The 16415-nt window shown below is 33.5% G+C and overlaps 1 protein-coding gene across 15 annotated transcripts in view; it reads left to right on the forward strand.

The window, feature by feature from the left end:
* Window positions 1-16415, forward strand: part of LOC101789162 (histone H1.8-like) — a 109595-nt gene that overhangs the window by 9844 nt on the left and 83336 nt on the right. Inside the window, exon 3 of one of the 15 annotated variants that reach the window (XR_010046125.1) lies at window positions 11961-16415. The exons of the other annotated variants lie outside the window; for them this stretch is intronic. The gene's annotated coding sequence lies outside the window, so the exon portion shown is untranslated. The remainder of the gene's footprint in view (window positions 1-11960) is intronic. 15 annotated transcript variants of the gene reach the window in all.

Genomic DNA, 16415 nt, shown 5'->3' on the forward strand with positions numbered 1-16415 from the left:
TGTGCATCCACACAGACAGTTGCATGTCCTATCTAAGATAAACCTTCCAGCATGAAGGGAGAGTTTCAAATGTGGAAATAGCTAAGTAATACTTACAGTTCATCTTCCATTGTGCTAGAAAAACACTGCTCCATTTCTAAGCTGCAATGGTAATGAGCAACATAATTATTCTTTTTTCATTTCATTAAGATGCCCTAATTATCCTGCAGTCCCCAAAAGGAATTTCTTCTAGATTTCAGAAAAAAAATTTCTCTTTGGGAAATTCATTCATTCATTCTCTCTCTGTGTCTGTCTCTCTCTGTTTCTCTCTCCATCCATCCCTCTCTCTATCTTTCTCTTTGAGATAGGGTTTCCCTATGAAGCCTAGGCATGCCTTGAATTCATGATGTTTACAGGCATGTTAGGAATTATATTGACTATGAAAATTCCACTTATTTTCCAAATATTTAATTAAATTTTTGTCTACCAGTCAATATTGGAGTGTTTGTTCCATGAAAATCATAATGAAGAAACTTAAGACCATGTATTCCATATTTATGATCTTAAAAAATAGACTAAAACATACATGTGTACATTCATGCGTGAACACACATTCATACGTCTGGAAAATGTAAAAAAAGAAACAATTTTATAACAGACTCTTGGAGAAATAATCAGCTTCTTTCATTAGTTTCATTGCCTCCACACTCACAAGGTTTCAGTAGAGATTCTTACAGATGTTTACATCCTAGATTTAATAACATAATATAAATATAAAGTAAAATGTTAATTAAAAGTCCATTTTACATGCATTTTAATGTAAATTTTATTAGATTTGTGTTATGGTAAAATACCTGACACAGGCTGTTTATTAAGAAAAAAGTTTTTGGGGCTGGGGATTTAGCTCAGGGGCATAAGCACCTGCCTTGCAAGCAGGCGGCTGTGAGTTTGATCCCTGGTACAGATAAAAAAGGAAAAGACAAAAGAAAAAAAGAAAAGAATTGTTTTTTTTTTCACTTCACTGTTTTGAGTTTCAAAGTCCAAAGAGCACGTTTCCATGGCAAATGTGGCTTCCTGATCGCATCACCTGGTAGAGCTGATCAACGGGTAGAAGGTCTTCTGAGAGCAAACAAGGGATTTCACCTCGAACAGGTAGCATAAAGAATAATGGCAGCTATTAGCAGCTATTAGGCTAGGCATTTATCAGCTACTCCATGACATGAACCAATGGGTGCCAGAACTGCCTCTGAGACACACCCTATAATCTAGGGAATCCTCACCGAGTGCCCCCTCTTCAGGGTTCCACACATACCCTCACACCCCAACCCGGGAACCAAGTGCTCATTCGCAGTGGACCCTTGGGGGACCATCAAGAGGCACACAAGCCACAGCACAAAATGATAGTGACTTTTTAATTTCAGTGTCTTTATGTTTAAAAACTATCACAAAGTTATTGTCTGAGTAACTCTGAGGCTAATCACAAAATAAGGTGAAGAAGTTATATTGAAGAAATTAACACATGTAACAACTATGAATCTTTCCATCATCTTTATTTTCTGAATTTGATTCACTGTCATGATTTAGATCTAGAATCTGCCCCACTCCAATAAAACTCATTTTTCCAGAGGTGGGATTTGAGGAGGTGATTGGGTCATGGGAATGTTATTCTCATTAGTAGAGATAAATTCATAGCTGAATGTGCCATGAAGAGAGGTTCGGATGGAAGATACAGGCCTTGGACCATAACGTGGAAGCCTGTGTCTCCCTGTGTCTTCCCTCACCTTCTGCTTCCTGGGTGCCATGACCAGAGCAGCTTTTCTCAGTTCACCCTCTGCCCTCAGGCCCTTGGGTTTTTTTCTTGAAGGGGCCAACCATGGGCTGCAACCATGACCTATGAATAAGCCTCCCTTCCTTTATTTTGTGAGTGTCAGATATTTTGTCACCATGGTGAGAAAAATGCATCAGATATACACAGCATTACAATCTTAGCCTAACAAAATGTGAGAAACACAGTACAATCTAGACAAGCAGTTTATAGTCACTCATTATTCCAGTGCTCACAAAAAAGAAACCTATTTTGAATTGTTTATATACAGTTCTATCTTAAATATATTTTAGTGAAGTGGCCATCAAAATGTACAAAACTCTACCATATGCCCATATTGAATATCACGGTGAACTAAATGCCAAAATTCTACTCTTTGGGAAAGAACCTATTAGAGACTGTTAACCCTTTTCTTCATACTATCTCTTTCTACTCTTCTAAAACAGAATAGTTTATATGTTTAGGAGTGCAGTGATTTTCCAATTTTATTGTTGTTTATTGTTGTTATTATTATTGTTGATTATTATTTATTGTTTAAGAATTATCCCTGCTGGGCATATTTTCATATTAACTGGGAATAATTTCTCAGATTTAAGGAAGGGGTAGGGAAGCTGCCAGCTTGTATAAGAAAGGACTTTGAAGTCAGACATGGTGGCACACTCCTATAATTCCAGCACTGGGGAGGCCAAGGCAGAAGGATTGGGAATTTGAGACCAATTTGGGTTACATAGTGAGTACAGAGCCAGCCTGAACATACATAGCAAGACCCTGTTTCAAAAACACATTAAAAAAAGAGAAAACTTTGGACAAGTTCCCTGGAATTCACTCTTTGAAAGTCTGTACACATATGTCTGTAGCTTTTATGACTCTAGTCCTAGGATTCGATAATTTATTAAAAAACATTAAAAACATTTTGAGAAGTGCCTGAGAAAAACAGACTCACATATTTTAAGTCACTGTATACTAAACTAGAATTATATACATGTGTATTTATATGTATATGTGTGTACTCAGTGTATCATAGGTATCTTCCTTTAAAGGAAATAGACTGCATGCATGTCAGAATTAATAAATTCTGTACATCAAAGGATACAGGATGGGAATGAAGTCTACAGGGTGAGAAAACATTTGTAAGTCATGTTTCTGATAAGAGGTCAACATAGAATTTATAAGTAGTGTTTATAAAATGTAAGAAACACAGTAGAGTATAGAGAAGCAGTTTATAATCACTCTGTGTTAAGCAAACCAGGAGTGATAAATAACTACAGTGAAGATTTTCCATTAGCTAATTGCATGTTCACGAATATTGATACAGTTAAATGACAGAGAAAATGGACACATATTTAATTTCAAATAGTGGTACATAAGAAAGCCTTGTGGAAGGCAACTGGGGTGAAGCCAGTGCCCTTTCTTGCTATGCAAAATAGTAGCTCCTAAAATCTAGCTTCACAAATCTTAACAGGATGGAAATTTTCAGTATTTATATGGAAGGATGTTATTTTCAGAATTCACAACTAGATAACAAATCAATAGCATTCTTACTACAGTGCTTAGTATCCATGCAACAGGTTTTAATTCCCTACTGAGGTTTACACATGTTGTAGAATAACTAATCAGTTTCTGTCATGGTCCACATTGCAGAGTCTCTAGGGAAGCAAGTGGGAGATATTTACTGGTGTAGCAAAGGTAAGATTTAGGAAGTTCAGTCTGGAGCACATGACATTATAGCTTGTTTCTAGATGTTTCCCCAAATTCTCATGCCAATGGGGAATTTTGGAGGTGGCTGTGTCTAAAGTGTATAATGCTGGAATTACGATTATATGGTTACTGAATTGGACCGCTGATTGGTTCATCATATTTCTGGGTGAGATTAAGGGTGTCCCAACCTGGAGTGAGTGCTACCCTCTCTAAGGGTAAGTAGGCTAAAGGCTGATAGCCTAGATAAAATATAAGAAAGTGGGCTATAGCCATCGCTTGTTGGTTGCTTGCAGCTTACTGCCTGCTCTTGTTTTGCCCTAGTCTGTTTCTCTCTGTGATGCCCCTGTGCCAACACCACCCTGTTTCAAAGCCAGTCAACTATGAACTGAAACTTCTGCAAACTATAGGCTAAGTAAATCTTTCCTCCTCTAACTTTGGATGTTGGATATTTTGTCTCAAGCATGAGAAAAGTCACTAGGATGTGGCTATAGGAACAAATAGAGTTAAAATTGAGCCAAAGCCACGGGTGACAGGTCCCAAAAAATGTTGAAAATACACATTAAACTACTCCATCATTTCAAATTTTGTCAACAAGGTTAACCAATTTAATATTATCACCAAAGAAACAAATTTGTTCTTGCATACACCAATTTATCTTTGTTTTCCTTTTTTCATCTACACTTGAGTGTAGATCGCACTCTGTGTCCAGCATTGATTCCTATTTACTGTACATTCACAGCCAAAGCTCTTTAATAGTACTGGGAAATACATGCAGCTCTGCCTATGTAATTGTGTTCCTTCTCTGCTTTGATGACATCAGATCTCCTTGCCTTGTTTATATCCTCTGTTTCCACTCCCATGCCCTCCCCTTGCTTTGGTTCCTTTCCCTTTCCTTTTCTCATCTTTTTCCTGGTATGCATTTGCATATGCACCAGTAAAATCAGAGCTCCATAGAATTAATGGCCACAGTGTCAGCCTTCAACTCAAAAGTCAGTTTTCTAGAGATTCTAACATGGTGGGAAGTTTTCCACATGATTTTCTCATCTCTAACAAAACCCTAAGTGCTTTTGTTTTTCATTTTTTCCAATTATCTAATCGTGTGACAATAATCCCCCAATGCACAGGAACATATCAGTTAAAATGAGTTTTGTTCTGTTGGTACAAGTGTATGGGCTGAGCAAATCTTTTGCTCCAGCTGAGGCTGACTAGCTGGTATTCAGCAGGGACCTGGTCTCATCTGTAGGATTTAAGAGGCATTATTGCCTTCTAATCTGAGAGTAGATGGTGCAATGGCAGAAACGTGAACTGCGCCCCAGTGCATCTCCAGGTGTCCTCAGCTGCTCTGGGAATGGACAGTTTAACCTAAATACTCATGTAGTCAGGCTTTATATGTAGGTGCTAAGGGCTGCCAAGAGCAGATTGTACCCCACATTTGAGTTATGGCCCTGATGTGACATTCTTCCTACTGCAGCCAGATCCAAGATGCTAGAAGTAATTCTCCTTTCTTCAATGTGAGAATTCTTAAATGTGTTTTAGTCTCACATTGGCATCACAATTTTTTCATTTTATTTCATTTAATTTTTCTTATTTTGAAAATTGAGCATCAACTAAGTCAACGACATGTAAACTCACAAAACTAACAAGTAGTGAGCACGGGCTCCTATTACTGTTCTCTTTCCCATCAAAGCCTATGTGTCACACATTCCCTCTGAACTTTAGACTCCTTTTTTCAACTACTGACATGTAATTGTGTAAATTATAAAATCTTCTATCTGAACACAGCTTACAAAAAGGGAATTAAAATATTCAAGGACACACAGGCCTTAACATTTGCTTGCTTCATAATTGGATCTTTTACAATGATATTTTGCCTTCTCTTTGCAGACAATAGGGAAGATTCATAAAATTCACATTTCTCTGTAGTACTAATTTGATTCAATGATTATTTGCTTATAAATTTGTCTCCACTGTTAGGTAATAAATTATTTGAGGACATTTAGTAGCACCTAAATCTCTAGCTTTAATCACGGTGCATAATACAATTATATAAGAAATAAGTAAATAGATATAGTTGGAGTAGGCTTAGTTAAATCAGCTTAATCTACCAAAATGGAAAGATATTTAATGTTATTTCATATACTCTTTGGATTCTGAAATTCTGAAGATGTGTGTAGACAAATAATTCATCAAAAATTATTAGTTATAAAGCAGTACTTCATTGCAAATGATATCTGCTTCTAACCAAAAGAATATTTTAATCTTGTTCTTCAATATTTTCAGCAAGATTAACTTATTTTAGAAAATAGTTACTTTTAAGACATAGCATACATAAGAGTTAGTTCATTGTTCAAAAAAGAAATGATAAAGATAGTTTAAGTAAACAGCATTTTAAACCTTGACTTATGCTAACCAAAAAATGTTTGCTCTCATTTATAAATACAGTTGTTCAAATTTTATCTCTTTTAACTCACAGAACAGCTACTATGAAAGGATTTCAGAGTACTAGGTAACAAATCTTGGATTTTGTGTGTGTTTTCCTTTGGTACAATAATACAATATTTAGATAACACTATCATGTTTTTTTTTAACATGATATACATTTAGTATTCTGAGAACAAAACATCTGAAAAATCAAGTGAATTTTTGACTGATGGCACTTGATCTGTAATTGACTGCTTTTACCATTCCAATCACTGGTGACTGTATAAGCTCCTGTAAAGAAAAGGAAATATATTGCTCTGCTGTACATGTATTTTTGTACTAGTACAAAACATACAATTTTAACATATATGCTACTGTAAAGTATTGTTCTAGTTTACAAAGTTAAGTTCAAAGTGAATGTCACATCATTATCAAAATTATTTTCTTCTTTAAAAAGTTTTATTATATATTTGCAGTACAAAATGATCACATTCAGTGTGGGAATTGATATATATATTACTTAACACATCTCATTTATTTTTCCCCTTCCTCTCCACTTGCTCCTTTGTTATGGTCTGCATTAGATTCATATATTTAGAGCATGAGTCTTTATAAAGTTACTTATCATACATAGGGATAAAAAAACAAAGTAGTAGGCTAAAAATCATAAATGTATAAGACAATTTACTAAATCAAGTTACATTGTTTTGGATTATAGTAACTTTTTTCTCTTTTTGCATATATTTTTCATTAGTCAATGACTTATATATTCCTGTAAGCCTAATATTCATTTCTTCCTCTTCAATGATATCCATTTAATAAGTTTAACAACAGTGATGTTTGTTCCAGAAAATTATGAGGCCATCATAGCAAAAGGTGTAGGTAAAAATGTAGCGTATGAGGTAATTATAGTGTCAAATGCAAAGAAATCTAGTAGATTAATATTTATAATAAAATTTGAACAAATATATCTGAGGGATGGATTTACAGACCAACTTTAGAGGACTTTTCTAGCGTGTACAAGTTCCAAGGTTTAATTACGTGCACCATTCAAAAATATTTAAATGCATTTTATAATATGATGAAATAGAAATCAATGAAAAGTATGTTGTTGCATCAAAGATAAAACTACATACATCTTAAGGAATAACTTTCTTCATTTCACTTTATTTTAATATGTAAATGTACACACTAACATAGTACCCTGTGATTCCATGGTACCCTGTGATTCTATAGTTTTTCAGAGTTTTGAAATTTGTTATTTGGTGCGTAAGAATTAGAGTTTTTCCAGAAAAACATCTGGGAGGAAGGAATTAGTGAGTGACTAAAGCATTCCAATCAGTGCTCTGTAAAAAATCAGTACATTCTGAATTTAAGAAATGTCTCTTTGATTATTGACACAATTCAGAGGAACTTAGCTCTCAGAAGTTTAATTTGCTCATATCATTCTATAGGAAACAGGGCAATCTGTCCTAATGATTCACCTCCAGTCTCCTTTGTGTAATGGTAATGCAAAGATAACAATAGCAAAAGGTTATAAAAATACCCAGTTTTCAAGAATGATGTAAGTGTTTACTTCTATGTATGTCAGACACATTTGGTTGTGACTGTTTACTGTAACTTGCTGCATAGTTGAAACTATTATTTGTAGATATGAACTTAAACTCTTAGATTTGTATTTATTTGGTGACAATATTCAACTGTTCTAAATTTATTAATATAGAAAATATATCATAGAATTTTTTTGGTAGAGATTCTGTACTGGATCAAGGACTAACAAAATGAATTAGGCTGACTGGTACTTACTACTTCTCAAACATAGAAAAATAATGATCTATAAAGCTAGATTTCACCATTTACAGATCTGAATCTGGAGCTGTTCAAAAAGCAGTAAGTCACATTTTAAACCTAAATGTTATTTAGATTGAAAACACATAAATCTATGCAATTTTATATAGAAGAATCCTAAAGGGAAACTGCCAAGTAATTATTTTGGTGACCATGATGTGGCACTAAATGTGACCTGTCTTCTAAATTTGTACATTTTACACACAGGGAAAATGAATTGCTACCCAGTTATAGGATGATGAAAGACATTTCACTCACTTGCACAAACAGAAAATCAACAGGAGTGTGATTAACAGAATCTCTGAAGACTTTACATTTTAATCAGATCATAATTATTCATCCAAATTTCTGCAAACAAAAGTTTTTGCCTATGATATACAGGGTTCATGAAAGAAACATGGTATTTTGAGGAAAATATAACGGTATTTAAATGTAAAATACTAAAGCAAGATAAGCAAATTAAGATACAGACTTTGAACCTTTTATGTAATTGAGAAATATAATTTTATTAGCTGTGGTTTGGAAGAATACTCACTTGATATGGAGTGATTGTAAAATATTGATTCTCAAAAGAAAAAAAATACTTCATATAAATAATTCACTAATGTGAATTAAACATATTAATTAAGCATATTAAACATATTCATTAATTAAGTATATTAAACAAACTTTTTCAATACATGGCAAATGTTTTGAACATAATTATTTTGGAACCTTTATATAATCTTCAACCTCTGACAGATACCCTTTTATCTCAATGATAAGAATAAATTTAGTGACTTTTTATGTAACTTTCAACAAAACATTTATAATTAAAAACCAGTGTATATTTAAATAATTTATTCATTTTCAATTCAGTTCCTTTATGTGTAAAATGGGAGTGTCAAAATTTGAAGCAACTATGAAAATTATCATATATTCTTCCCAGGATCAAAAAGAACCTCAGGCCTAAAGCAGAAACCCTGAAAGAAGTTTTATATAATAATTTTTCTTACTTTAATGGAGAAAAAATATCCTCAAGGCAAGTCTCTAGCTTGAACCACATATCCCTCCTGAAAATTTGAATTCTTAGGTTGTAAACTAAAAGGAAAGTGAGTCTGAAGACTTTTTTTTTGTGGAATAACTCTCTCAAGCCAGAGTTAAAAATATAGAAAACCTACATTGGAAACAGGAATAAGTGGCCATGATAAAATATATGACAGTGCCATTGTGTTGTCCCTAAGAAAAAGAATTTGTAGTAATCTGGAAAGGATAATTTGGGAAGGGCTGAAATATTTCTTATAGAGAAAATTTTAGTCATGAAAACTAACTAGTTAAATAGCACATCCATGCTTCTGACTAAGCTGTTACATTGTGATCATACCTGTGTGTAAAATAAAATTAATGATTGCATTTTACTTACCTTAAATGATAATGTACACCAACTTTACCATACAATTTCCAGTTGTCATTCTATACCACACAAGTCTTTAACACCTGCTTTATAAAAGTCATGTTAGACTTTGTTTTTCAGGTGCACTATTTATGTCACAATATTTTTCCCTCATTTAAATTCTCCCAAAACATACTGTTTCATCTGTTACCATCTTTGCAGATTCACTTCTCTTTCCAGGTTGGATCATATTTAAAAGTTAATGCCTCTAAGCAAGATGAAAGAACTGGATATGTCTGGCTGCCTATCCTTTCTTCTCAAAGATTAATATAAATTAGTTTGATTTTTATTCTTCAATTTTAAGTATAAAAAGAATGCAGTTTGTTTTTGATTTTTGTTGGATTGTTTATATGAGACAGGATCCCACTATGCAGTTCAGGTTGTCCTTGAACTCACTTTGTAGCACTGACTGGCCTCAAGTTCCCAGACACTCTCCTGCCAAAGCCTCCTGAGTGCTAGGATTACAGGTCTATACCAACAAGCCCAGCAGGCATATTGTTCTTTCTATACTCTCTTTCCCTTTATTTTTTTCTCCACAATTTCCTTTGAAATTTATATGAAGTATTTTAATCTGTTTGGACTATCATATCCAATATTTTTTAGGCAAGGTATATAAACAAGAGACAGTTTCTTGCTGTCCCTATATTGGGGATTCTGGGGGCAAAATACTGATTGATTCTGGTGAGGCTTCACGCTGGCTTACAGAACTTTCTTTCTGTGTCTTTACATGGGGGAGGAAGGAGCTATGATCTCTCCTCCTTTTCCTATGAGGACAGCACTCTCACTCTTTGGCACCACTTTTATAACTTCACATTAACGTATAACCTCCAAAGATTCCACTTCCCAGTATGCCCATACTCATGAGTAGATTGTAACCATATGAATTTCTGAGATCACAAACTTACTGACTCTCAATTTTTCCAAGGTGACACAAGGTAGACTCCTGGAGAGGAAAAAAAAAAAAAAAAAAACACCAAATAGCTAATCTGCACAAATGGTTAAAATGGAAGCAAAGAAACTTTGTAAGCTCCTAAAATGGGAGTGGAACTGACAAACTGGCCAGTGTGTTTAAAGAAGAATCAAATAAGATCTGACCAAAATCAACAAAGCATGACTGACAAATTTACCAAAGATATAAATCAGGGGGCTGGAGATTTAGTTCAGCAGCATAAGTGCCTGCCTGGTAGGCACCAGGTCTTGAGTTTGATCCCCTGTATAAAAGCTATTTTTTTCTCGCTATGCCACTAAGCTAAATCCCTAGCCCTTTCCTTTCTTTTTTATACTAGCAGAGATAGGACCATACAGCAGACTATCAAATGCTCTTAATTTGTTTAATTTTGAGACCAATCCAGATTGGCCTGGAACTTGAAACCCTCCTGATTTAGGCTGTTAAGTAGTTGAGATTACAGTATGTTGGCACCACTCTCAAAGCAAGAATGATTTTGGGGCATAATTCAGCAGTACGCATGCTTTATTTTTATATATAAATGTGCCATCAATTTTCTTCTTATCTGTATGTAAGTATATAGCTTATGCTCTGTACATTGTCTTTATTTCCTTAAGGTTTCTGAGAAAAAAAAAGGTTATGAAGCTGTCTGCGACTTCATTCCACTTCTTATGGGAAAAAAATGTTATCATTATGTCAATTACAAACATGTAGAAGAGATTGTTCCACCAAAGTTTACTTCGGTTACACTCCTAGAGCACCAGCAAGTTGTGTAAAACAGCGAATTCCAATTATGGTCAGAAAAATGCCTATAAAAGCCTGTTTTTATAGTTTAAGCCCTAAATACCCTGTCTCCCACAGTTATGTAACTCAACAAAATAACTATACTTATAAAAGCTTAAAAAGTTCAGGTTGCATTTTCATATCATCTTAAGGACCTTAGGACTCTAAGAACAAAACTGAGAACATCCACTTAAAGTAGATACGTGTGGTTTCACCACAAAGTGGCAGAAGTTAGTTAAACTTTAAGGAAAACTCAGAGAAGGACCGAGGCATCGAACTCTGAACTGCAACTTTAAAGGAGTACATTATATTTTAGTGTAGTGTGCTATTTCATGCCAATATCTATTGAATAAACACAGCATTATTTTCAGATTTTACAGTCTCTACCTTATTAACTGAATCATTGCTATATAACTTATATATGCACTTGCTTTCATACATACCAAGGTTAGGAAGTTTATTTTTGAATGGACTATATAAAACATCAATACAATTATTTGGTCAAGGAAAGTATTCTTTACATTTTGCAATTCAATTTACTTTAGCTGAAGATTAATAATTAATTTCTGAATAATTAAGAATGTGACATTCTGACAACCTTCACATGTGTATACCTTGATTTGATTCAATTTACTAAACTAATTTACCAAATCCTATTTTGTTACATTTCTTTAGAATAATAATATTTAAGTGTATTAGTTAAAGTTCTCTAGAGGAACAGAATAGAGATTTATCAAGTAGGCTTGAAAGATCAGAAGCAGAAAATTCACAATGACCATCTGTACCATGGAGAGCTGGAAGGTCCAATATCTCTGAAGTCCAAGAGGATGAAAGTGCCAGAAAAAGAAGTATTAATAACACAGCACCATCCCAAACCTAGAGCCCTGGAAGTTCAGTCTAGAGTCACAGGTGTGAATTTACATTGAGAGGTGAAGACACTACAGATCATATCCAAAGTTAAGACAAAGTCAGTATGTTTTCCAAAATGGGACCAATTCCTTTTTCTTTCCCTTTTTATTCTCTTCAAGCTACAATCCTATTGGTTGATGCCAATCACATCCAAGGTGGATCTGCTCCCCCCAGTTTGCTGTCCTTTACATCAAACATCCACGGACACTACGAAAACTCTTTTACAAATCCCTAGATTTTTATTTTTATATTTTTATTAGTACATAGTTGCAGCACATAATGTTTACATTTTTATGTGGAGCTGATAATCCATTCAAGTCCATATATCATGATTAATGATCACAGTAACTTAATATGTATTTAAATTTAAAATTATTCTGATAATTTTATTTGGTGTGTAACTATCTTTCAATAATATCAATCTCAGTAAAATATCTTGATAAAATGAAGTAAAGGAGCCATTTAGGAAAAAAATTGAGTAGTTTTCTGATACAGTAATAATATTTTTATTTCACATGTGAGACTGAGATGGGCATAATGGTACATTCCTCTAACACCAGCACTGAGGAGGCTGAGGCAAGATAATTGAAATAAGCCACAGTGACACCACTGGACTATGTAACAAGTTCTGGGCTACATATTCTGTTTCACAAAACAAAACAAAACAAAACAAAACTGAGACTTTGTCATCATTTGATGAATTATATCCGAAAGGCTGAGGTTAAATGTAATGTGCAATATATCATAATATTTTTAGAAAATTGAAATGACTGACATATATCTTGAAGTATTATTTATAGTAAAGAAGAAATTTATTTGTCTCTGTCTTTCTGTCTCTATCTCTCTTGTGTGCACTCTCTACCCAAATCACATATGCTACTATTATTTTAATAGCTTAGTGTCTAAAATAAAAATCATCCAATCTTCTAAACTTTTCAAAGCGTGTAGTCTTGTAAGTAGCTATAGGTCTTATTTTAAATTTGAACTATACTCTTTTAGTTAAAATTTTAATAGTGAACAGTTAAAAATAGCTTGCTGTATCCATGTCACTAAATGTCCTTCAAAATATGAAATAAAGTGATATTTGTTCTATCCAAATGACATTTGCCAAGACCTGTGAAGAAACATTTGCATTACATACCAAAAACTTTTTATTAAGAAAAGAATTTTAAAGAAAAAGGTTACTATAGAAATGTGTATCAATGATATTGTTGTTTGCTATGTTAAAAAAAGAAACTGTCCTTCCCTAATATTTCTTCTTTTCATTGGTTGGAAATTCTCCTATCTATTGGAATCACATCTTGTCTTAGTATCAAGCATAAAGTATCTTATAGGAACACTTGTGTTTGGAAAGCCATCAATTTTATAAAACACATTTTAAACTTAGAGAATGCATCTATTCCAAATGGCATTCAGAGGATGTACATCTGAGGATGTACGATAGGATGAAGTCATTTTTCAAAGAAAAGGTGATCTATAAAGTAGTAATGGGTTGACCCAACAGAGATCAAGCCAGGATGACTGTAGGATGACTTGTAAGTTGGGAATGATTTGGTGTATGAAGTGATCTTGAACGTACGTTTGCAACTGATGAAATTAGAGTATGAAGTCACATGCATGGTCCTCCTGCTTACCTGTGTCCTACCTGCCATTTGATCTTACTAAAACTGCAATCTTGTTAATTGCAATGTCTTCTCATATCAATAGGAGCTATAAATGCCTATGCTTATACTTTAAATTTTGTTGCTAACATAAAAAGAAATAACTAATTAAAAATTAGATGTTACTCAAATTTCAGAACTTTTGTCATCATTCTAGCTTGGCATAAGATTTTCTTGCTATTCCAGTTTTGTACCTGCACACGTAAATTATATTTCCAGAGAAATTAGTAAAGTTATTTTTAAAAAGTTACTATATATGTGACATACAGCTAAATAAATGGAATTAAAATGATACAATAATAACATAATATACTATATAAAATAATACACTGGAATTTGTGTGTGTGTGTGTGTGTGTGTGTGTGTGTGTGTGTGTGTGTGTGTGTATGTGTGTGTTTGGAGAAATGAGAAATGGTAAGAGAAAGGATGAAGAGAAAGAGACAGAGGAGGGGAGAGAATATGAGAAGACAGAACGTGAAGCAAATCTTTAGGAAGCTATTTCTTTAATCAATTACATATTTTTCTTGAAAATGTCTCAGGAACTCTGCATAGTAGTTACTTTCAGAAAAGCTGGTATGAGTAGCATCTTTAATAGTGACTCCCAGAGAGGTATATCCTTCCCATCCAAGGAACCTGTGAATATGATCTCAGTTTGGAAAAAAAGACAGTGTTTGGAGACATAAATAAGAATCTCAGAATAAGATCACCCTGAATTTAAAGTGTGCCCTCGATCCAAATATACATGTCTTTAAAGGAAAAGGTAGGAATATGGGATACAAGGATACTAAAAGAATGTCTTGCAAAGACTGGAGATATAGTATATTGCCGAGGACCAATGGATGTCAGACTCCACCAGAAGGTAGAGGGGATAAGGAAGAATTCTCCTCCAGGGTATTCAAAGTAAGTATGGCCCAACTGGTAGTTTAATTAGGGGTTTTCTTTGAAGTGTAATGTGAACTTTACCTATGGTTACTATGTACACTTTGGTTACTATTTAGAGTATAAGAATTGAAATTTATAAATTAAATTGTATTTTTGACCCACATATATAGTTTTGGAAATATTATGGCCAAAGTCTTATAATTACTGAATTTCCTAAAATATTATGGCCAAAGTCTTATAATTACTGAATTTCCTAAAAAGTTTCCCAATGTCAAAATCTTCTTATGAATAGCAGTTAAAAGTAAAAATTCTTGAATAACAATCACCAAACTTTTAATAACAAAGGCAAAAGTCATAGCACAAAGTAAAATCAATGCTTTTAATTGGGCTATATAGAATTTATACTTATATACATATAAATATATGTATTATATATACATGGTCAAGTACATAAAATATGTTTTAAATAATATATACATAATTCATACATACATACATACATACATACATGCATGTATATACAAGTGAGCATCTCAGTGACGCAGAACAGAACTTTCACCAAAATTCAACATATGTTAATAACTAAAAACCTTGAAGCTGCAGAAATATTTTACCTCAAACTGATAAAAGCCATACATTGTAACCCCACAATGAAATTTTCACCGACAATTGGGAAGGAGAAGAGTGTATGCATTTTCCACACACCTGTTCAATATAGTGCTTAAAATTTAGCCAGGCCAGGCAGTTTACATCAGGAAGTAAGTGTGCTATGAATAGGAAAGTATTTGCAGATGATGTGACTACTTACATAGGAGACCCTAAAAATTCTATCAGTAGATTCTTCTTTCAGACATTGTCTTTTGTCTAGCATGTGTTGTAGCACTTTTGTTGAAAATCAAACAGCTATGGCCCTTTGGGTTTATTTCTCTGTCTTCTCTCCTACTCCACTCGTCTCCATTTCTGTTTTCATGCTAGTTCCATGTAATACTTGTTACCATTGTATTGACTCTGCAGTATAGCTTGAATTTCAGCATAGTGATGCTTTCAGCCTTGGTCTTTTATCTTGAGATTTAGCTGTCCTTTGTTTTTTCCATCCCAGATTAAATTCAGGATTATTTTCTGTTCCCAAATGAAATTTAATATCTTTTATCTAGTGCTGCGAAAATCAATGTCAGTATTTTAAAAGTGTTTGCACTGAATCTACACACAATTATTGGTTATATGGTCATTTTAATAATGTAACAATTCATTTCAATTTTCTTTTAGTTTTGTTTTTCCATTTTCTAAAGTCAGCTTCAGTTTTGTTATTCAGAGTTCTGTAAGTTTTAGTTTAAATGACTTCGACTTCCTGGGTAGGTTAACTCCAAGGTACATAATTGAAAGCTATCATGACTGAAATTATTTCTTGATTTTTTTTTCTTAGCATATTGTTTATTAGCATGCAGGGATGCAATTGATTTCATGTATTAATTTTATATCCTGCCTCTTCATTGAATTCATTTATAAGCACTGAAAGAATTCTGATGCAGATTTTTGCTAAAGAATTAAATCATCTGTAAATAGGGATAATTTTACTTCTTTCTTCCCTATTTATAATCACTTAAATTCCTACCTTGTTCAAATTCTGTCTCACACTTTCCATGGTTTTCCTGTAACCTCACAGCACCATGTACTTGATGGTTTGGATGGAATTCCTGGATCAGCCTGTGGTGGTTACCTAATTTAGTCTGCTATCGCTTTCTGAATATATGTTTTGTTGAAAAACAGTATCTTAATCTGGGTAGGTTTAAGTGACAGTAATAAAATTAATGTCAGAAATAAAAACATAATGAGCTACATTTTATTTCAGTTTATATCTACATATTAAGTTTATTACTTCATGAATAAAAGTAGTTTTCACAATTAGTTTGGAATATTTTCTATGAAGAATAACCATCTGCCTAAACATTTACTATTCAGAGTGGTAGGTAACTCACAAAAGCAGCACACTTAAAATAATTTTTGACCTTATTTCAATCAACATTTCCAAAA

The sequence above is a fragment of the Cavia porcellus genome, unplaced genomic scaffold (assembly GCF_034190915.1).
Source record: "Cavia porcellus strain 051 isolate PalLab524CR breed Dunkin Hartley unplaced genomic scaffold, mCavPor4.1 scaffold_155, whole genome shotgun sequence".
NCBI classification, from domain to species: domain Eukaryota; kingdom Metazoa; phylum Chordata; class Mammalia; order Rodentia; family Caviidae; genus Cavia; species Cavia porcellus.